The sequence below is a fragment of the Balaenoptera acutorostrata genome, chromosome 3, assembly GCF_949987535.1.
Source record: "Balaenoptera acutorostrata chromosome 3, mBalAcu1.1, whole genome shotgun sequence".
Lineage (NCBI taxonomy): Eukaryota > Metazoa > Chordata > Mammalia > Artiodactyla > Balaenopteridae > Balaenoptera > Balaenoptera acutorostrata.
In genome coordinates, this window is record NC_080066.1 from 74,136,334 (window position 1) to 74,159,885 (window position 23,552).

At 44.1% G+C, this 23,552-nt stretch overlaps 1 protein-coding gene and 1 long non-coding RNA gene across 2 annotated transcripts in view; both read right to left on the minus strand.

Annotated features, from left to right (window-relative positions):
- Window positions 1-7,874, minus strand: part of LACTB (lactamase beta) — a 47,939-nt gene extending 40,065 nt beyond the window's left edge. Inside the window, exons 1-2 of the mRNA XM_057542057.1 lie at window positions 6,990-7,874; window positions 4,388-4,556 (exon numbers count right to left, since the gene is read on the minus strand). The gene's annotated coding sequence lies outside the window, so the exon portion shown is untranslated. The remainder of the gene's footprint in view (window positions 1-4,387; window positions 4,557-6,989) is intronic.
- Window positions 7,875-11,911: 4,037 nt separating this feature from the next.
- On the minus strand, window positions 11,912-23,182 carry LOC103017867 (uncharacterized). The gene is made up of 3 exons (XR_449653.2): window positions 22,893-23,182; window positions 20,142-20,245; window positions 11,912-12,539 (listed from the first exon to the last, which is right to left on the minus strand). It is a non-coding gene; the product is annotated as an uncharacterized LOC103017867 (long non-coding RNA).
- Window positions 23,183-23,552: the final 370 nt, after the last annotated feature.

Consider the following 23,552-nt stretch of genomic DNA (forward strand, 5'->3'; position numbering starts at 1 on the left):
AGCTCAATCTGGCTGAGGGAGGTAGGTCAGGAGGTAGGCAGAGCCAGACGGTGCCAGGCTTCTAAGCCACCCTGAGGATGCTGGGCTGCAGCCCATAGGCCGATGGTTCTCAAACTCGGGTGTGGTCTGAAACACGTGGAAAGCTTGTTACACGTGTAGCTTCCGTGGCCCGAGTCCCAGGGATGGGTTCTGATTCAGCAGGTCTGGGGAGGGGCCCAAGAATGAACATTTAAAATGATTTTCCGATAGGATTTTGATATAGTGGTCAGAGGAGAAACAGTGCTTAGATAAAAGGGTGTTCAGAGGAGTTTAGGCAGCAGAGGGTTTGCCGGGCTCACTGGAGCAAAGATCGCCAGCTGCCAAGTGGAGAGTGGGACAGCTGGGGAAGTCTCCTTTGCCAGTACGCGCTCTTAGAAAGCTATCTCAGAGCCCAGCTCTTAATTAATCTGCACCCCCCAAGCGCAAAGGTCAGGTAACAGCTTAAAATGTGAAGAAAGCAGACATTAGGGACAAAGGCAAAGATTTCAGGCCCAGCTCTACCACCTGTGGGTTGGGTCACTTCAGGCTAATGATTATTTCCCCTCTGAGTCTCTGTACACCAACAGGACCTTGGAGGCCCCTGTCAGCCATTTGGTATGAGGCTTTGATCCCTCCTAGTGAGAAGTTCATTGTATAAGAGGATGCTGGATAAGGCTGGAAAAAAAAAAAAGACTCTAGTAGTGGAAGTTGGAACAGAGTCAGAGTTGCTTTGGGGAAGGAAAGTTCTTTTTTCCTGAAACCTTCTCAAGCCTCTCTGTGCCTCACGGCACCCAGCACAGTGCCCTGCACCTTGCAGGCACTCGACACATATGGCTTAATGATGAATAGCATCAGGGTGTCAGAGTGGGCTCTTCAGGGCTGGGCACATCTGAAATGCCTCCTCTGTGCTTTATCCAGTCAATGATCAGCAGGCATTTCATATGGTGACCCTCCTATTATCCAAACTTATTAATTAGGGCTCTCAATTATCTGGGTGCTTTAAAATATTCTCAGGTAATGATAACAAAAACCCTGAGAGGCTGTAACATTTAGGTGATTGGATGGGGGAAAGAAGTAAAGATTTTTTTAAAAAATATATTCCTTTTTTTAAAAATTAAAAAGAAAATTTATGTATTTGGCTGCACCGTGTCTTAGTTGCGGCACACAGGATCTTCGTTGCCGCATGCGGGATCTTTGTTGCAGCATGCAGGCTCTTTTCGTTGCGGCATGTGGGATCTAGTTCCCTGACCAGGGATCAAACCCGGGCCCCCTGCATTGGGAGCGCAGAGTCTTAGCCCCTGGACCACCAGGGAAGTCCCAGAAGTAAAGGTTTTAAAAGGTGATGAAAACTTTTTCTTGGGCTTAAACAGCCATTACTATATGCAGATTTTGGCTTTAAACTTTGCCAAATGGAGGTAGGTATGTAGGTTATTTGAAAGTATAATACAAAGCATATACCAGAAAAAGCAGCCTTTGGTTTGCTGCAGAAATGGTGTTCCTTCCCATCCCAAATCCAAACACAATTATAAATTTCCTCTGTTTATCAGTTTGCGAATTGGGAGAGCCTGCGACTAGGAGGCCGTTAGTCCAGAACACTGCAATAGGTATGTTAAGCTCACTAGTGGTCAAGGAAAGGTTAAGACCAGAGTGGGACCTGTGACCAGGAAGCCCATGCATTTAGAAGATGCTCCTCAGGTCAGGCAGAACTGTTGGTGTTCCACCCACAGTTCCTGCCACCCCTGCCAGCCGTTAGTACCTGCATCCCTGTGCCTGAGGATTCTTTGGTGCCAGAGACTGTTCTGCCCATGAGTGCAGCAGTCAGGAGGTACTGGAGAATTAATTGCTGCCCACACCCCCCAAAAAAGAAAGATTAGGTATATGCCCCAACTGCCTTGCCCCTTGGGTGGGATAACCGTCTCCCAGAGTTTCCCAGGGGGTTAAGCCCCAGATGAACCCAGTGGCAACTTACATGATCACATATCCTTCCTCCCCCTACATCACCTCTCCACTGGTATTTCCTGGGACCATCTCCCAGACAAACCACCCGTGCTGCAATCCTTGTCTCAGATACCATTTCTGGGGAAATCCCAACTAGACATCAGGTCACTGGGAGGGTGACACTGAGGTCATTGATTGGTAGTCAGGGTGCTAACAAAAGACAGGGCCACCATAGGGCTTGCAAAGCTACAGAGGAAGTAGCTGAAGAGTCCTACATAAAAAACAGCTGAGCACGGGGAAGGCTCACGGTGGAGGTGGGACGTGGGAGGAAGAAGGGGTGACCTTGTTTGGATGCCTACTCTGGTCCTGATCCTGTGTTTGGTGTTAGACATACATTACCTCTATCAATCCGTATAGCCACACTATAAAGCAGGAAGATGTCACCTCTGTTTTACAGGTTAGGAAACCATGATTGAAGGAAGTTAAGTAACTTGTTGACAATCTGTGACTGTCAAGTGGCATGGAGAAGGGATTTGAACTCAGGCCTTTCTGGTGGCAAAGTCTGTGCTCTATTCCCAAGAGCTCACCTAATAGCCCACACATAATGAGTAATTATCAGCGACCAGCGTGATCTCTACAAAGAAGAACCAGTGGTGCCTCAGGTCAGGCCAGGCTTCCCAGGGTGGAAGGAAGGAACTTAGGGAAGTTGAGGTCAGCCATACTGGTTCTCAGCAGATCCAGAAATTTGGTCTATGCCTCTAACAGTGGTCTGGCCCAGGGGAACTGAATGAAAACAACTAAACTCTCCAGAGACTCATGCATGATCCAGGTATTAAACTGTTGACCAGATACTCCTATTACCTACTGTATTAGTTTCCTACGGCTGCTGTAACAAATTTCCACAAACTTAGTGGCTTCAAACAACACAGATTTGGACCTAGAGATTATCTTACTAAATGAAGTAAGCCAGACAGAGAAAGACAAATATTGTTGTCTTATATGTGGAATCTAAAAAAAAAAAGTGATACAAATAACTTATATACAGAACAGAAATAGACCCACAGACATAGAAAACAAACTTACAGTTACCAAAGGGGAAAGGGTGGGGGGAGGGATAAATTAGGAATTTGGGATTAACATATACACACTACTGTATATAAATAGATAACCAACAAGGACCTGCTGTATAGCACAGGCAACTATACTCAATATTTTGTAATAACCTATAAGGGAAAAGAATCTGAAGAAAAAGACATATACGTATAACTGAATCACTTTGCTGTACACCTAAAACTAACACAACATTGTAAATGAACTATACTTCAATAAAAAGAAAATAAAAACAACAACAAAACCCCCCATAGATTTATTATCTTGCAGTTCTGGAGTTCAGAAGCCTGAAGTCAGTTTCACTGGTCTAAAATCAAGGTGAGGGTATGCGTGCATTCCTTCTGGAGGCTCTAGAGGAGAATGTTTCCTTGACTTTTCCAGCTTCTAGAGACGTCCCTCATTCTTTGCCTTTCATCTATTTTCAAAGCCAGCAGCATTGCATCTTCCCATCTCTCTCTGACCCTGTGCTCCTGCCTTCCCCTTGAGATTACATTTGGTTTATCTAGATAATCCAGCATAATCTCCCCATCTCAAAATCCTTATTAATCACATCTGCAAAGTCCCTTTTGCCACATAAGGTAACATATTGACAAGTTCCAGGGATTTAAACATGAACATCTGTGGGGGCCATTATTCAACCTACCACAGTGGGCCAGTTTTTCTCTCCACTATAGCAGGAAAGGCTCCACGTTAAGCCTAGTCTATGATCAGGGGCTGTTTGGGGAACCTGAGACAAAGCCTCGCGGTGGGGATGGTCTCCACGGTCAGAGTCATCAGTCAACCATGAGCCAGCTGGGCACCACTCCTCCATCCAAAAAACAGGGAGTGGGAACTTCTGGTACTCAGGCCTCCCTTCTCATAGATGCCATGCACTTTCATCAGGTAGACCACACGCTGATGGTCGGTTACTGATCTCTACTTATAGATTTCGCTGGCTCCCAACTCCCCGACTGGGCCCGTCTACAAATCATTTTTTACGGTTGCTTGATGGCACCTGTCTCACCCTGGGTCCCCATTAATTGTACCCATTAACGTGGTCTGACAGACCATGTTACCAACCAGTCTCCAGAGACAGCGTTTAACCCAGGTATGCCCAGGGCCTCACTGCTCCCTGCCCTCTCTCCCTATCTCTCTGACTTGACCATATACTCCAGACTCCAAAATCCTCTCTGCCCTTCCTCTGTGGTTTTGACAAGCTGTTAGGATTTCTTTTTTCCCTGGGTTCTGTGCACAGATAATCTCATCCATTATGCATTGATTTTTATGAGTAACCCTGTCTTGAAGTTTTGAGAATAATTTACTTTACCTTCAATGTACTGACCTTTTTAAACAACAGCTCCGATTCATAGTTGTACGTGTTCTCCACTCAGTGTCTACCTCTCTGAAATTCATCCAAAGAATGTTCCATGAGAACCTCTTTACGTGCCAGGCACTGGGTTAAGTGTCCCAGGATACGATAGTGAGCAGTTGTGCCCCTCCTCTCACGGAGCCTAGAGACCAGTAGGGAAGATGGATCTTAATCAGATAATCACACTCATGAATATGTAATTTAAAATGGAGGTAATTACTCTTAAGAAGCATGGTTAATGAAAACTTAAAGAGACCTGCCCAAGACAGGGCGGTTTCATGGGAAACTTCCCTAGGAAATTCCATTTGAACTGTGATCACTGGGTGAGTGGAGCGGAAAGGTTGGGGGAAGCCGGGAGGTTAATGCAGCTGCGGGCAGAGAGGGACGGACGGGGAGAAGGGTCAAGGTGAAGCAGAGGCAGGCAGGGGCCAAGGGAAGGTTTTGAGTTTTAGCCTAATAAGAGCAAAAGGTTTTTAGCAAGGGGAGGGTGACACAGTCAGGCTGGGGTGCTGCCATTGTTCTGGTTAGCGCATGGAGAATGGAGATTTTGTGGGGAGGGGAGGGCAGAACTGGAGCAGAGAGAGCAGTGAGGAGGCTCTCAGGGTAACAGGGGCGAGACATTAAGGTGACTTGGCTAGCGTGGTGGCAGTGGAGGAGAGAAGGGGCTGGTTCCTTGGAGGTAAAACCCATCAGGGCATGGTGAATGTTTAACAGGGGCGGCAAAAGAGTGGAAGATTTCAGTGATGAAACCAAGCTTAGAGGCTTACATAAACTCCTATTCACTGAATTCGTGTTTACATTCAATTGCAATCAAACACTTTTAAAAAGACCGAAATGCTCGCTCTGGTGTATTTTATGACAGGCCTAACGAGAACAGCTGCATTCAGTGTGAGAGGGTTGCCCATCCTTATGAACCCCAGAAATGACCACAGTGGTGGCTTCTGGAAGAAGATGACCTACCCAAGTTCAGGTCCTTGGGAGGACAACATGGTTGATGATTTTACCATCAGAATCCCTCTAACAGGCTTCATAGTAGGGGGAGAGGCTGTCTCTAAAACCAACCCACCAGCCAGAGTGGGCTGACCTTAGACTGAGAGACTTACAGTAAATGAGAGGATTCTGGGAATTCAACCCCAAGAATGTTGGCCTCCTTCCCCACTTGTGACTGTCTTTTGAACTTTAGGCTTTGGCAGTCATTCAAACCAAATAACTCTGGGGTGCAAAAGCAACAGAGTCCAAAACAATCTCTGGCTCATTGTTTCAGCTTAGATGTCTTTATTGGGCAGGTCTCTGAATCCTTGCCCTTTTCTCTTCTCAGTTACAACAGATTCTCTGGTCTAATGAGAATCTGCATGAACATGTTTTTCTCGATATGCTTTTCTATAACAAGGCATTTGGTTGCTTCACTGGGACAGAATTTCTAAGATTTCAAACTTGAGTCTCTGGTCCTAAGTATCCTGGTGGCACCGCTTGGATGTTCCTAATTAAAATCACTTGTTAAAAAAAAAAAAAAAAAAAAAAAAAAAAAATCACTTGTTAAAGTGAGTGGGCTCTTTTGGAACATCCTGTCAGATTCTGCTACTCAAGGGTCAGAGACCTGGCCTCCCAGCTCAGCAGAGGGGCAGTGAGCAGAGAAGTGTGTATCCTGGGACGATCCCTGAAGGCTCCCAAGCAGGAAGCATGGCCAGTGAACTCCGAACTGGGCCATTACATTCAATTACACATTACGAAAGGGGAAGGAATGAGGAAAACAAACGAATGCTTAATAACGATTGCATCCAACGCACATCTAACTCCGAAATCTCATAGTTGAGATCTATGTACACCTGAGCCCTGACCGTCATCAAACCCCTACTTCATTATTAACATCTGTGATTCTCAACCTGCCCTTTACATCATGGAGGTAGAGGTGTGGGAGATGAGGGTTTCAACAAACAAATGTCTTTGGTAATGATCTCAATCATTGCCTCATGATAGGTGAGTCACCCAACTCACTCCATTTGTACCTTACCTGATCCTATAAGGCAAGCTATGGCCACTTCAGTTCTGTTCTGTCATCTGTTCTACCTGTCCAGCACATTCTTCCCCCCAACAAGGCACTCACCTGTGTTTCCTGTTGGAACCCAGTCCCTATTCCCTGTCAACGACCTGCTTGGTCAGTGCCTACACCTCCCACTGGGAATTGTGGGCAGCTACTTAAATCCTCATAGGCAATCTATGAAGTAGGAACTAATGTGTTCCCCATTTTACACTTGGAGAAATTAATGCCCAGAAAGGTTAAGTGCTCCGTATAAGACCACCCAGCTCTGGATTTTACTGCTTTTGATTCCATCATCCAAAGAGTCCATTATTCTAATTTCAGCTGTTAAAAGAGCAAAAATTATTACCCACTTACTTGGATGGTGAGGATTAAAGAGATACAGATGCAAATTTAGTGAGACTAGTATAAATAAGACGAGTCATTGGGAGCCACTGAATAAATTGTGGGTATATTACCCCCAAGTGTTTTGTATTAATTCTGGCTGCTATGACAACATACTGTAGTGACTTAAACAATAGAAATTTATTTACTCACAGTTTTGGAAGTTGGAAGTCTGAGATCACGGTGCCAGCAAGGTCGGGTTCAGGTGAGACCCTCTTCTTGGCTAGATCACACAGTGGACCTTATGTTTCTCTTATAACTATACCAATCCTATAGTATCAGGGCCCCACCCTATGACCTCAGGTAACCTTAATTAACTCCTAATGGGTTCTATCTCCAAATACAGTCACATTAGGGATTAGAGCTTCACTTTAGAAATTTGGGGGGGACACAAGTCAGTCTATAACATGTTTCTAGAGAAATCACTAAATCTTGAAAAGAACACAAGTGTCATCTTTTTATTTGCACATTCCTTCCCAATAAATCATTTCTCTGCTCAGTCTCCTTTCCTGAGGTAGGGAGGAGGGAGGGGCACCTTTTACCCTCAGGCTCCAGGAAAGCTTATGCAAACAGACTTTAATTGTTCCTTTCAAAGGTTTTTCCTGCCCTTAGGTTGGTTATTCACACAAATGTCTCAGGGATTCGCAGAGAAAGCTCCCCCAATTCTAAGAATCTGGCTTCTACTTTGGATTCAACGCTCTGTTGAATCCGGCCAATCTTTCCATCTTAAGGAAAGGGAAACACTAACGGGGGAGCTTTTCTTATCCCCAGAGCCATTTTACACTCGAAGTAAAGAGGATGCTGGAAAACAATCCCAAGTGCAGGCCTGAAGCTCATCCCAGTGACAGCAATGGCCTCCAGAAGCATACTCCACTGTGTGAGGTCAAAGGGTTAGCTTCTCTCAGGAGAGATCAGAACTTCCCAGCTTTGGCCTAAGAGGCTTTTCTTATCAAGTTGTTAGAAGTTGTTAGAATCTGGGCTCACTGAGAAAAAAATCTTAAGAGGCCCTTAATCTAATACTTTCTAGAAGCTTAAAGTGCAGCTATGTCAGCAGGGCCCTCCTGTGAAAGGAAAGTTAGAACATTTTAGATCGTCAGAGACTTGAGTCACAGTTAGGTCAATCACAGTTAGGAATTTTCTAGAACGAGCTGGGCAGTTTCTCAGAGATCTGCACCATCAGGATGGGGTGAAGGGTGAGAACCTGTAGCAAGGAAGCCCCGTGGTCCGTCCACTTCAGGGCATCCACTTTGGCTTCAGTTGGCAGACCAGAGGGTAAATCTCATCTCTGTCGCTCACCACTCTGTTACCAACCTACCCTGTTTGACCCTCATTTTCCTCAGCACAACCCTGAGTGGGAGTGCTTCCTTAAATTTTTTTGAGGGGCCTCCTTAATTTTGGACCCTAGGTGCCTCACTCCCCTCACCCTCATTCTGCTCTGGATACTAATATCTGAATCACAGGGATTTGTGAAGATGAAATTACATGTGTGCAAAGTGCCTGGCACAGGTGTGCATTCACTAAATGTTGTTTTCCTTCTTGTCCTCCTTCTTAAAATATCATTTTAGGAGGGACTATCCCCTTACCTATCACCTTACATCTGAATAATGATAACCAACATTTATTTAGCTCTTAGGTGCTGAGCATTGCGTTAAAAATAATGATCATCTATTGTGTTTTTTCTATATGTCAGGTGCTTTACGTGCATTATTCTCAATAATACACTCAATAAGCTTATGAGGTAGAGGTTATTATCACCTCCAGTTTACAGATGAGGAATCTGAAGTGAGAGATTAAATAATTTGTTTAAGGTCTATCGCTAGTGAAGGATAGAACTTTGGCTCCGGGACCAGGCCCAAGAACAAAATTAGAGACTAAGACTGTTCTTGAAAGGGGAGAGAGAAGAATGAAAGAGTGAAATGCTTTCTTAACCTTCTTTGGCAAAAACAGTTGCACCTTTACCTCCCAAGTGAATCCCTGTATTATGCTGTGGGATAGGTAGACATACTCTTATTTTACAGAGGAGCTCAGAGGGGTGAAATTTCTAGTGTAGGGGCACCTAAAATTTCTCAGCAGGTGGCTACGTGTCCATGTGTGTTTTCCACTGATGACAATGGTATTTTCAGGTCTGTGGGTTCATGAATATTGTACCAGTCTCAACCACAGTCAAGTGCTGATTTTCTGCTCATACTTATCTTTCTTGGGTCAGGAATTCTTCATGGTGGCATAGATTCAGGTATGTATTATTCCGGATTTGTGGCTCTGTATGTATTTAATATGTTTTGTTTTTACAGCTGTGTAACAGTTATAAGCATAAGCAATTTATACATAATTCCATGTTAGTATATATTTAAGTAGCATTCAAATAAAATTAATTTTAGTAAGTCTAGAGGGCTACAAGGTATTTCCCTTTAAATGTACAAAACCACAAACCCCAAATAATTAAGAATGACATTATTTAAAGATGTTTTGCTAAACAAGTGATTTGCCACTAGTAACGTGATAATGATGCTGATGGTGAAACTTGAGGTTGCCAAAGGATAATTTTGAAAGAAGTTAAAATTGTGACTCATGCAAATATAAAATGAATGTGTGTCAAAGATTTTACTGAATTCATCAATTAATGAGGGAAACAGGAAGATATAAAGACCGGTGTGGAAAGTGTTTGAGAAATTACGTACTTCTCAGTAATTTAGTAAAGGAATATTAGGATACAATTGCTGAATTACATTCAAAACTGGTTAATGTCCTGTAAGGCAATAGAGTAAAACCTTTGGAGTTACCTTTTCTACTGAGCAAAAATAATTTCTACTAGGCAAAAATCTATAAGCTAACAAATAATTTCTCTAAGTCTGGGAACTTTAATAAACAGTGACTCCAATTAAGTACTTACCCTAGTTCAGTGGTTCTAAATTTGGTCCATGAGACCCCTCAGTAATCCTGGAGAAGCTTTCAGGGGTTCTGCGTTCAAAAATATTTTCTTCTTCTTCTCTTCTTCTTTCTCCTCCTCCTCCTCCTCCTCCTTCTTCTTCTTCTTCTTCATCATCATCATCATCATCATCATCATCATACTAAGACATTATCTTTTTCACTGGGTTAACACATGTATTGATGGTGCAAAAGAAATGGTGGGTAGAACTGCTGTCACTTTCACACAAATCAAGGCAGTGGCACCAAATATAGAACTAGTAGCCCCTGTATTCTTCATCACCATGCGCTCATGGGGAAAAAAAAAAAAGCTTGTTTCACTTAAGAATGTCCTTGATGAAGCTGTAAAAATTACTTCCATTAAATCTTGACTGTTGAGTATAAATCTTTTTAATATTCGGTGTGATAAAATAGAAAATATACATGAGACATTCAAAATGCATCATGAATTCCTGAATTTTAATGTAACCAAATTTTGAAAAGTTCATCAATGTGGTTCTAGATTCTACCTTGCAATTGATGTTTAAGAAACTACCATTTGTCAAATTTTAGTGCAATATCCAAGAAGAACACCCATAGTTATCTGAAACGTCTATTAAAATACTCTTCCTTTTTTCCAACAACATGTATGTGTGAGGTCACATTTTCTTCAAATGTGTCAATGTCCGGGAGGGGGAAATTTCCGCCCCCGCCCCTCTTGATTTTTGTGGCTGGACTAATAATAAAGTCGACACAAATTAAGAGGGACTTCCCTGGTGGTGCAGTGATTAAGAATCCACCTGCCAATGCAGCGGACATGGGTTCGCGCCCTGGTCCAGGAAGATCCCACATACCGCAGAGCAACTAAGCCCGTGCGCCACAACTACTGAGCCTGCGCTCTAGAGCCCGCCAGACACAACTACTGAGCCCAAGTGCCACAACTACTGAAGCCCGCGCGCCTAGAGCCCGTGCTCCGCAACAAGAGAAGCCACCGCAATGAGAAGCCCGCGCACCGCAATGAAGAGTAGCCCCTGCTCGCCGCAACTAGAGAAAGCCTGTGCGCAGCAATGAAGACCCAACGTGGCCATAAATAAATAAATAAATTTATTTTAAAAAAAAAGATTAAGAGGAGAAAAAGAAACAAATTTTAATTCATGCGCACAGAGGTCTCATAAAATGGGAACAAAGAGGTGGTCAAAGCAGGCAGCTTTTATACTTTTTAGACAAAGAGACAATATATTTGTGAGGAATTGACAGGACAAAGAAACTTAGCTTTTGGGTGCTCAATTAGTAAAGAATCTCAACAGAATTTGGGCTTGGGGTAGTAAATTAAAGAAACAACAAGGTTTCTTTATACAGGCTTCTCAGCCCCAATTCCCTGTCTGGTGATAAGGGTGTCCTTCTACCTCCAGATGAAGGGAATACACCTTTCACAGGAGAGATTTATTTCCTGCTTTCAGGGAAGCAGAAAAGAGTGTCCCTCTTGCACTGGCCATTTCCTAATTCAAAATAATCAATATGCCATTGTGGCATAATTTGGGGCGGCCCGCCCTGATCCCAACATAAACCAAAACAATATATCAAAATGGGTTGAATACATAAGCAGACACAAGAATTTAGCTTTTATTTAGCCAGATGTCAAATGGATTTGCAAAAATGTAAAATAATGCTACTCTTCTCACTAAAGTTTTGTTTTGCAAAATATATTTTCATTAAAAATGTTAGCTATGTTAATATATAATGGGTTTATTATTGTCATTTAAAAATGAATTAGTAAATAAATGTCTCAGTTTTAGTTTCTAAAACATAAATATTGATAGATACAACCCACACAAAAGCTCCTTGGGGTTCTCGATAATTTTAAAGATGTAAATAGATCCTGAAACCAAAAAGATCATCTTTGGGCGGGCTGTCATCCCTGTATGACACCATTTTTGTATATCTTTTCTTGACAGGGTTCTTCTGTATTTGGCATGCCTATACCCCAGGGGCTGGGTGATAACTCCGCATACCAACCAGTTTTCTGGTTGAATGACTGGGTAAGTGATCGTCATACAGTGTTTTGTGATGTCCTTTGGTCTCTACTTGTTTACATATTAAATCTATATCTATTCTTTTTTCCTCTAGTTCTGACAATTCAAATAGCATTACTTGGTCCCAATCCTATCTAAACACAGTGCCCATGTAGAAGCTGAAACTGTGTTATGGTACTCAGTGGCTATACAGATGACCCAGAATCTGCAAACATTAATCTTATTTCAAATAGGCATCAAGTGAAAAGATAAAATGTGGAAGTACTTACAGAGCACTCACGGATGCCTGAGGGTGAGTCTGCAGGTCCCAGGTGGAGAAGCCCGACAGTGGCCCAGGGTCACTGGAAATCCTGCTGTTCTTACCACCTATTGTGTGGTTACTGAGGAGCTTCTTAAGAGCGGTACCTAAATACCGTTTTAAGAGTTATTCTTCTTATTTCTATGTTTCGGGGGCTCAGTCTGAAATGTCTTCTTCTCAGCTTCCTTCATCACTGAAAAACCAAAGACCTAAGTCCAGGTCCACCATTAGTTCTTCCTCCCAAAGTTTCCATCAGGCCCTTCGTAAGCCTTGTCTCCCTCTCACAGACGCCTCCTTGCTCTGCGTGCAGAGGTCCTGAGTCATCTGCCTTCAGCTGTCCCACACTCTGCCTTAACCACCTTGCCAATGGGTTCTCCAACAGGGCACTGTGTGCTTCTCCCAGGTTCTGGAAACACTCGTGTCTCACAAGACAAATCCAGGCAGCAGATAGTATCTTCATTTAGTACTCTGTCCAAAAACCAAGAAGGTGAGAGAGCGAGTTGGTACCCAACCTCCCTTTTAGAGGATGAGAACAGCCAGACCTGCCCCTGGAACCCACATAACAGCCAGGCCTGTAATGTGTAGTAGAGTGGATAGTCCTGAAATCGTTTACAGGTACTTACCGGAACTCAGCCATCGAGAGTTTCAGGTTTTGTTTTGTTTTGTTTTTTCTTTATAATTTTTATTTATTTTTGGCTATGTTGTGTCTTCGTTTCTGTGTGAGGGCTTTCTCTAGTTGCGGCAAGCGAGGGCTACTCTTCATCGCGGTGCACGGGCCTCTCACTATAGCAGCCTCTCTTGTTGCGGAGCACAGGCTCTAGACGCGCAGGCTCAGTAGTTGTGGCTCACGGGCTTAGTTGCTCCGCGGCATGTGGGATCTTCCCAGACCAGGGCTCGAACCCGTGTCCCCTGCATTGGCAGGCAGATACTCAACCACTGCGCCACCAGGGAAGCCCGAGAGTTTCAGTTTTGCTGAACTTTTAAACCAGCAATACAAATTGCAAATATTCTAGAAGGACGATTAGACTGGCAACATGAAAGTTAATTGGAATCCAACTGCTAGCGTCTAGAACTAGTCAGAAGGAATGTTAAGGCAAACAGAATCTGTTGTGATGTTTTTAGCTGCTGAGAGGGAGCCAGGCCTCTTAGCTTTGCTCTTTGGGTCAGTTCCCAAGGGAACTTGAGTGGAAAAAGCTCCCTCTAGTTTTCTCAGTTTTACGTTGCCCATTTGCTAGATGCCTTGCCTGAAAGAAGTGATGTGAAACTTGTGAACCTGAATCTTGGAAATGACTCTGGCAGTCTCAGATGGGAGAGATACTTTCAATTATGAAAGCTTTTTCTCCTAAAAAAAAAAAAAAATCAGATATCCTTTTCAGTATTTCACATTCTGGCTCAGATACTCAATAAAATGCACAAAAAATGACTTGAGACTTAATTTTGATAATGTCAAAATCAGTAGCAAAATATAAAGGGAAATGCTTTACTATATAAAAATGTTAATGTAAGCAGAGGTTGATTTTAGACATTTGGGGATGCTTAATTGTTCCCCATCCTGGCTTGTCCTTTACATAGCTAACTTTTTTTCTGGTAAGAAGGTAGACTGGGGGCTTCCCTGGTGGTGCAGTGGTTAAGAATTCGCCTGCCAATGTAGGGGACATGGGTTCGAGCCCTGGTCTGGGAAGATCCCACATGCCGCGGAGCAACTAAGCCCGTGTGCCACAACTACAGAGCCTCCGCTCTAGAGCCCATGAGCCACAACTACTGAAGCCCGTGAGCCTAGAGCCCGTGCTCAGCAATGAGAAGCCCGCGCACCACAACGAAGAGTAGCCCCCGCTCGCCACAACTAGAGAAAGCCCGCGGCGCAGGAACGAAGACCCAACGCAGCCAAAAATAAATAAATACATAAATTTAAAAACTTTTTTAAAAAGAAAAAAAAAAAGAAGGTAGACTGTGGGACTTTCCTGGTGGTCCAGTGGTTAAGAATCCGCCCTGCAATGCAGGGACGTGGGTTCAATCACTTGTTGGGGAACTAAGATCCCATATGCCACGGGGCAACTAAGCCCACGTGCTCTAGATCCTGCGTGTCATAACTAGAGAGCCCGTGCGCCGCAACTACTGAGCCCACACACCACAACTAGAGAGAAGCCTGCGGGCCGCAATGAAAGATCCTGCATGCTGCAATGAAGATCCCACGTGCTGCAACTAAGACCCAACGCAGCCAAATAAATAAATAAATAAATAAATAAATATAAGGAAGGTAGATTGTAGAGGGAAAATATCTTATTTCATCTTAAAAGCAATTGTGTGAAGCAGATATTATGGTTGTCTTTGTTTTACAGATAAGACACAGATTCAAAGAAGCAAGGTCTTGCCCCCAGGTTGCATGGCTCAGAAGCATCTCTGCACTCTCTTATTGGAGCCCTTCTACTTCTGCTAAGGGCTTACCCTCTCTGCATTTGAAATTGAGCAAAGGTTGAAATTCTCTTACCCAGGCCACAGAAGGGGTCTGGGGAAGACAGTGGTGAAGATCTTGATGTTGGGGAGAAGCCCTTGGTTGGAAAATGTGTGAACAGCAGGTGGCAGCAGTGTCCTTGGAGTTTGTGGTTGTCCCCTACAGTCCTTGGAAAGCAAGGTCAACAGGCACCAATTAAGGTGCTGATCCTAATGCCTGACCTCTGATCTCTGACCTGCCTCCCACCCCTCATCTACCTCCTGCTGAGCCAGGTGGACTGTCTGATGTCTAGTAGGGTGCTTCCCTTTCTCTCCCTGAGGAACTCAAAGGGGAGATCGGGAAAGATGACCCAGAAGTCATTTACAATGGAAACGCTCCCACTGAGATCATCAATATCATGTACAGTTGTGTGAGCTTGGCATGTTACCCTCTCTGTTCCTTGATATGCTTTTCTGTAAAATGAGGATAATAATGGCCACCTGCCTTGAAGGCTCATTGAGCTGATGGAAGGAACATACTTTATACAGAGCCTTAGGACAGCACAGTGAATACAACACATGCTCCTCATTCATATTATTCTTTATAGAGGGCTGTATCATTGCAGTGGGCTTTCATACATCAACATCTCACTCCATCCTTCCACCATATTTTGAGATGCAGATATCACACATTTAACAGAGAAGGACTCTTAGGTTGAGCCAGAGGAAGTAATATTAGCATGAGATGAGGAAGCCAGATTCCTCGGGGGTGTGGGACCACATGCAAGTTACTTAATGCTTTGGAGCCTCAGTTTCTTTTTCTGTAAAATGGTGATAATATTACCTATCCTGGGTGTTGGTTGTGAGGACTAAATAAAACAACATATACGAAGCCCTCTGGTATAGTTCCTCTTATGTAGTTACACTTAAAATCATGAAAAGGATGTCTTAAAACATAGAAAAGTGTTGCAATAAAATTCACATTTTAAGGCAAGACAAGAAAAATTTAAACATAAAACTTTTTCTCTGCCCTTTGGCTTCCTCTCTCCCCTCTAGTGTGCATTGTGCACCTGCATTATGTGTTAACCAGACTTCCCCAACAGCAGAAATACCTGCTCAACCATAAAGATCAATTTTTCTCCTTCTGGTGCCAGCTATGTAACTCCTTAGAAGATAACATTCCTTTCTCAATCCTGTAAGGGGTCACGATGACCCACCACTCACCTTGTGTGTGCAGACATCTTTGGTGAACTTTATGTACCATGTCAGTATATCATCCCTTAATGCAGAACAGACTGGTTAGACTACCTGGGGAGATACTGGGCCACAGCTAATGGAAGTTCTCAGCTTAAATACTTACTTATGATCTTATTAATGTTACCAGCTATATTACTTGTATTTTGTCTATTTTACAAGATTATTTCTTGCATTATCAAATATGTGACTGAGCCTTAGATAAAATTAATGATGATTAGGTGACTTGAAATGATTGGCCAAATATATAGTTCTATATGATCAAGGATTGTAATGGTGTATCTCTATATGGGAAGAAGCAACAAGAGGGAACCATTTCCTGGACCATAACAGACTTTGGGCTACTGTTCACAGGGCCTGGTCCAGTAATAGCACATTGAGTGGCCTATCAATGAAATCCTCACCTAACCTGGGAATGAGCATTTCTAGCACCGTGGGACAAATTGGTCACCAAATGCCTCCCAAACCTTGGCTGAAATTAAGACCAAAAGGGAAGTGATTGTAAAATAAAGAATGTTGCCCACCATCTAGTTCTACAAGAATCAAGTCATTAGCTACTGCAGTTGCTGACGTACAGTACACCCGAGAAAGGAGTTCAGAGTGAAGATCTGGAATGAGGCACTCTGTACTCTGGGAAATCTGGCAGAACAGGCCTTTAGATAGTTAGATATTTTAAGGAAAAATTTTTTATGACCTGGATTCTTGCATCTTCCCATACTTAGAAAAGTACTACAATCATCAACTAAGCTGTCTGTTTCTTGTGACTAGCGGCAACCTTCTACTGAGATGTGTGCTTGATTGCACATACCCTCTTCCCCAAAATCACATTACTGACCTCTCCCCTTACCTCTTCAGAGCAGTTTCTCAGAGTAGCTGGCTGTCTCCTGGGCTATAGTCCTCAGCTTGGCTCGAATAAAATTTTCCCTTTCTTTCTTAGATTGACCATTGATTAATTCTTTTTATTGACAAAAGTTATAAGGAAGGCAAGTAAAGTTACTCACGATCCCACCACCCAGAAATAACCCCGTTATTATCATGATGTGTTTTTTCTTCCCCCAGTGTTTGTACAGAAAATGGCTGAGATCACATCACATATGTACAAGTAAGCTGTCCCTAATAAAGTGGCAGAGCTGGGCTGACACCCCGGGCAGGCTGGGTCCAGGTCCAGGCCTTCCTACATACCCATTTCCCTGCACTGCCCCTATAAAGTTCAAGCTTATATCATTTCAAGAAACTGACAAAAAAATATTTAAATGTTTCAAGTTTGAAAATAAAGCACGTAAAGAAACCAGAGGTAGACAAAATAATCCTATCGTATAGTTAAAGGCTGGAATTTTGCCTGGAAAAGTAGTATTTCATGTGGAAAAAATGTTAATTTCTACTATGTCTGTGTAGCCAATATTTTAATTGTTAAAACATTACTGTTCAACTAGAGAAAGCCCTCGCACAGAAACGAAGACCCAACACAGCCAAAAATAAAAAAAAATTTAAAAAAAAACCAAAGGAAAGGGAACTCTCCTTTAAAAAACAAAACAAAACATTACTGTTCAAGCTCATAAAATGAGTAAATTTGGTAAAACTAGTAAACTAGTCAGTTAACAACGTGATTAAATCGACAAATGGAGTGAGTTGATTATGTTGCAGATGGGGTTTTAGGGGGGTGCTGATTTTTGGCAAATTGGCTTGCATTTATTGGAGATGAAGTATTGCTTAATATATATACTTGTTGAGTGAATAAATACATGAATAAATGAATGAATGAATTTTGCCATAAAAGAAATAATCTTCCCCTCTAAAATTCAACGGCTGTACGTGACGTCTGCATTTTAAGAGCCTTGAGGGTTGCCTGAGACAGAAATTCTGGTTCTGGGATTGCATGTACTCACTGCGTGCATACTCCTACTCCAAATACTCACTCATGGCCTAACTGGCGGCTTAGTGGGAGCCGGCGCTTCCTGTGGGCTCAGAGCTCAAGCCTACACTCCGTGAGCTGGGAGTCAGAAGAATGAGGTTCCCATCTCGATCAGCTCATCCATTACTAGCCCCAGAACACTAGCCAGTCAGTTTACTCCCAAACTGTTTCCTCACCTGTAAAATGGGCATAATTCTGACACCTGCCCCACCTTGTTCCTGGCATCACAGGGTGCAGAGAAGTACTAGATGAATGTTAGTTCATGGCTGTGAAAACGATTAGACTTCAGGGTCTGAAGTGACCCTGGTGTGATGGAGGTAGCCCTGGGAAGGGGCGGGGTCTCCTTGGGGAAGGAGGGCCACTGCTCCCCTTTGCTCTTTGGCTGCTCCTTTCTGATCACTGACACCCATGATAGAGAGACACACAGACCCATTAAGCTGCCTTCCCCAGGTCACCTGCCATGAGGAGCAAACACCAGGGGCCTTACAGCCAGCGCCTCCTCACTGCTACTTCAGGGCTGAGGTCCTCTGCCCAGAACCACTGGTGGTGGGGTGATGGGGGGCCTGGGTTCTCCCATCGTTACCCCTGGGGCTCCTCAGGCTGGCCTCCCCCCTCTCTACCACTCACAGCTCTGCACCCAGCCTGCGAGGCTTCCAGTGGGGTATCTACTGGTCCCACCTTTGTGGCCTCACTGAAAGAAACATGCAGGCAAAGAAACCTGGCTGCGGAGGGCTGGGGCAGGGAGAGAACACAGCTGGGTGTGATGAGAAAGGGCAATGACACAACAGGAGCCTGGGAAAAAGACCAAGACAAAAAATGAGGGGGGAGAGAGAAGTCTGGAGAGCACTTTTAATTTCTCCTCCCTTTTCTCAAGTGTCAGAGTAAAATCATTGAGGGGGGAAAAAAGGGGAAGATGGCAATCAGTGTCGGCTTTTAGTGCTTGAGTGGGTGACAGTACATTCCAGCTGCCACCAGGGCACCTACCACCGCTAAGCGATGCTACACGTCAGCCAGTGCAGGCCAGAGGCCCCCCAGTGGCTCCTTGCCTCATACCCAGGTCTCCTGACATGTGTAGGCTCCCTGCCACCAGCCAAGTAGTAATTTATCACCTGCTCATTCTGGGTCACTTTCTCCTCCATGAGTTACTTTAGCCCTAGTGGAGACTTAATATAACAGTTCACTACACTTGTAAGGTGCTTCTTCCTTCCAGAGAGCTTTACGCTCGCTATATCTAAAAGTTCATCTATCTGGATAAAGAAGAGGTGATACACACACACACACACACACACACACACACACACACACACACACACAGGAATACTACTCAGCCATAAAAAAGAATGAAATGTTGCCATGTGCAGCAACATAGATGGACTTGGAGGGCATTATGCTCAGTGTCAGACAAAGAAAGACAAATACTGTATGATATCACTTATATGTGGAATCTAAAAAATACAATAAACGAATGAATATGACAGAAAAGAAGCAGATTCACAGATACAGATAACAAGCTACTGGTTACCAGTGTGGAGGAGGGGCATTAAAGGGATCGGGGAGTGAGAGGTACAAACTACTGGGTGTTAAGACAGGCTACAAGGATGTATTGTACAACATGGGGAATATGGCCAATGTTTTGTAAATGGAGGGTAACCTTTCAAAATTGTATAAAAAATAAAAAAATTTAAAAATGATTAAAAAATGCATAACACATTGTATATAAAAGATAAAAAATAAAAATACAAATAAAAGCTTATACATCTGACTAGCCCTTCAGGGTTGAAAGGACTTGTGTACAGATGGACTCTGAATTGGAAGGCTCTGAGTTCACCTGATGCAGTTATTATCTGACATCAGCTGAGGCTCCCATCTCACTCCTCATAGATCTGGTTCAACTTGGCCTACACCCCAATTCCAGGGCCTATGAACAGGGCTGGTTTCAGACCATAACAAGCCCCAGGGCCTTTTAATTATGGAGTCCACATTCCACATCATATCAAACACATTAGCATATACCCACATTTCACATGAAATATAACATTTTTTGCTGTGGAAGAAATCAAAAGGGTTTTCTTAATTTTGCTTTTGAAATTATTTAGCTACCAGTTATTCACTGACTATATGACTGACTATGATTTGTGGGCTGTCATCACACACACACACAGGAAATTTTACAGAGTGAGAGAATCAAACCGTAGCTTTCTTTGCAAATGTAAATAATTTATAAACACTAAATTGAAAAATGAATGAAGGTGACATAATTTTATGTCTTATGGATGCTTCATTAAAATGTATTACTTTCAATTTTATACTTTTTATGTTTTAGATCCATTAATTTTTTTTCTCATCTCACATGTTTTCACAGGCTTTTGAAAAAGCTGGTCTGCAAGAGGCCCTGTGCCAGCGGGGCCTGCTGGCCAGACGGCCCTGATTGCTGTTGCTAAAAGCCCTTCCCAAGACTCTGACCCGTCCCTCACCTCGCTTCTGGCATCTTCTGATTCTTTGCTCTTGCGTATCTGCTCATGTTTCGGTTTCAGCTGGTATCGAAACTGGTCACAGAGCTCAGCTCCTTCGTTGTTTCCTACAAAATATCCAACCACACTGAACATTTCATGAAGTGGGAGATGTGACAAATTCTGAGGGCCGTGGAGAGAGGTCACTCAAGTCCCTCGCAGCTTCCTGCCATCTGGTCGGCGCTACCCTTTCCGCCCCGTGCCCACCCTCTCTCACCCCACATCCTCCAAGCTGCCTGTGCCAGCAGTGTGGCCACCCTGCCCAGGGCTGCTCTCCAGGGAGCCTAGGTCACACTGTCCCCTTCCCTTGTCTGCCTGCTTCTCTCTCAAACAGCAGACTTGCCAGGAATGCCTGCACTCTCCAGGTCCCTTGCATTATCTGTCTCCTTTCACAAGCATTATCTGGTGCATCCATCCCCTGAGAGCACCTGGGCAGGAGCCCCTGCTGGCCACTTCCGGGATGGGGACCCCCCCATCTCTCAGGTCAAGGCTTTTGCTTGCCTTTTTCACCATTAGAAAGTAACTAGATCAATCTGAGCTCTGGCTTCATTGAAACTTTACTCCCGCTCATGGTCCTGCCTCTGGGTCCTCTGACCTTCAACACACCCCTGAAACAACATATCCCTGTCTCCACAGGACAACTGAGGAGTCAGGTGGCAAAGTCCCAACTGAGACCAAGGCCTCTCGACTTCCAGTCCTGGGCTTTCTCAGGGTCTCTTTCCCTTCGACTGCCTTTTATTACTCGGCTTTCTTCCGGGAAGAAATGCAGTGTACCGTGAATTTCCTTCAGCAAATACAGACTCTTTGCTTGTTTGAGCAAACAGGGCCACAGAGGTGGGATGGAGCAGAGGGTGAAGGGGTGGGCAGCAGGGCCGACTTCTCTGTTAAATCATGAGAGGTGCAGTGCCCAGGGCACATGACACTTCAGGAGGCCCATGAATGTGTTTTAATTTCTTTTAAAATCAGAAGAAAAAAAATAATTTTTAGGTTGAAGAAAATGTTTTAATATATAATATTAATATATTTGTCTTCATACCAATGCAGACACAAAATAAAATTTAAACATTTTTTATGGAGGAAGGAGCCCATAAAAGTCAGAGTACCCAGGGTCCACAGCAGTTATAATGTGGTGCTGGTGGGCAGAGGTCTCCTCACTGAACTTTACAAGTGAAGTCCCTTTAAAGGGATGGTTGTGTTACTCGGGGGATGGAAAATTGGCACCTCCTGAACTATGAGTGACTGTCACTTCCACCAGGTGAACCAGATGACCTAATTAAAAAGGCTGATTCTGTCATCTGGGTCAACATGGATTGGGTCCAACTGCCCAATCCTCTTGTAAAGCCATGGCCCACACTGTGGGGGAAGGCGGCTCAGCTTTCTCTGCCTGGGGGACATCTGTCTTCTCCCTTGGAGGCTTGCCTGGCCCGTCCTCAAACCAGCCACTCCCACTGGGCCCCTCCTCTCCTCCCTGAAGCTCATTAGCATTCTCAGAAGAAAAGTAGCAGAAAATGGTAAAAAAAAAAGAACTTGAACTTTGCACCTGCCAGTCCTGTGTTCCAATCCCAGCTCTACCACTTCCCAGCTCTGTGTGCTTTCTGAGCCTCAATTTTGTTTTCATTTAAAAAGGGGATAATATTACCTGTTCATATAGTTATTGCAAGCATTGAATAAGAGAACCTGTGCAAAGCCCAAGGAACCAGTAGGAGCTTATGGTTGGCAGTCTGAGAGCAGAGTCTAGGGCACGTGTCTTGAAGCTGTATTTTTATACTTTCTGTAATATAAAGAAATACTGATAGCTGCATCAAAGATGGTGCTTCCTCTGTCTGGCATATAGTAGTTCCTCTCGCTCCTTTTTAATGACTTAGTCCCATCCATTAATAATCTGCCTTCATGGTTCTACCTGCCACCCACCTCCAAGCTAGGATCGTGGTATGTCCCAACTCCACGGGCACAGAAGCTCCTGCACTCGGGACCCTACGGGACCTTGCCCTGTATCTCTCCATCTGGCTATTCATTCAAATCTTTTTTATTTTATTTTTTTGCCGTGCCACGCCATGCGGCTTGTGGGATCTTAGTTCCCCCACCAGGGATCGAACCCAGGCCCCCCGGTTGTGAAAGCTCCGAGTCCTAACCACTGGACCACCAGGGAATTCCCTCATATCTTTATTATATCCTTTATAGTAAACTGGTAAACATAAGTAAATATTTTCCTGAGTTCTGTGAGCCATCCTAGCAAATTTTTTAACCCAAGGAGGGGGTCAAGGAACTTCGACTTATAGCCAGTGGATAGTCAGAAGTAGGGGTGACAGCCTGGGACTTGGGCTTGGCACCTGGAGTGGGAACAGTCTTGTGGGACGGAGCCCTTAACCTGTGGGATCTAATGCCAACTCTAAGTACACAGTGCAGAACCGAACTGAATGGGAGGACATCCAGCTGGTGTCAGAGAATTGCTTGATGTGTGGAAAACCCATACATCTGGTGGCAGAAGTGTTGTGTGGTATTACTGGGATTTTATGACTCTTGGCAAAGGCAAAGTCTCTTCACCTCAGGAAAAGATTGGGGATTCTTGGTTTAAAGGTATTTCTTGACATATACCACATTACACTACGAAAACGGGAGATGGAAAAATTCACCGGGGGAGGCAGAGTGAAAGCCTGTAGCCTTCCATTAACTCTCCTCCATCCTGAAGGTGGACTTGACTTTCAAATTGCTCACCTGCAATCCGGAGGCTGGCTAGAAGTCTCCCATCCTGCCAGTGGCCTGTGAATTCTCATGCGGCAGTAAGGTGAGAAGGGAAAATGGAGCTCCAAGACTCACACTGCTGACAGCAACAGAATATCTCTGGCAAATCCAGGAACACCCAGAATTCCAGAGACCCAGGGGAAATCACAACTTTCAGGCTGGGATCAGACTTCATCAGCTTTCCCGACTGGGAGGTGATGTCACACTTGAAAATCTCTGTGCTGCCAACTCAGCCTAAGTTCACATTCCTTCAAGCCGACCAGCTGCAAAACCCAAAGTTTGCGGAGAGAGTCCATGTGGCGATATGGGGGCCAGAAGGACAACCTCACACTTACTGCTAACCTTGAGGGTGGTGTGGAGGACAAGGGGAGAAATACCAATTCTGGAATTCCTATCCTTGCCTGTTGCTGCCCACCCCTACTCCTTGCAGTATGGAAACCATTTAGCTGCAGACAGATGATTTCCCAGGCATATTGTTGGGAGTACCTGGAATAAATCACTTCCTCCTCCAGCCCTGAGATAACTGTCCCTCTCTTGTAGGAGCATAATTCAAGCAGTCTGCCTCCAGGGAGCCGAGATTGAGATTAAGCATGGAGTGCACCAGCGCCGACGGCCTGAGCCCCAAGAATTATG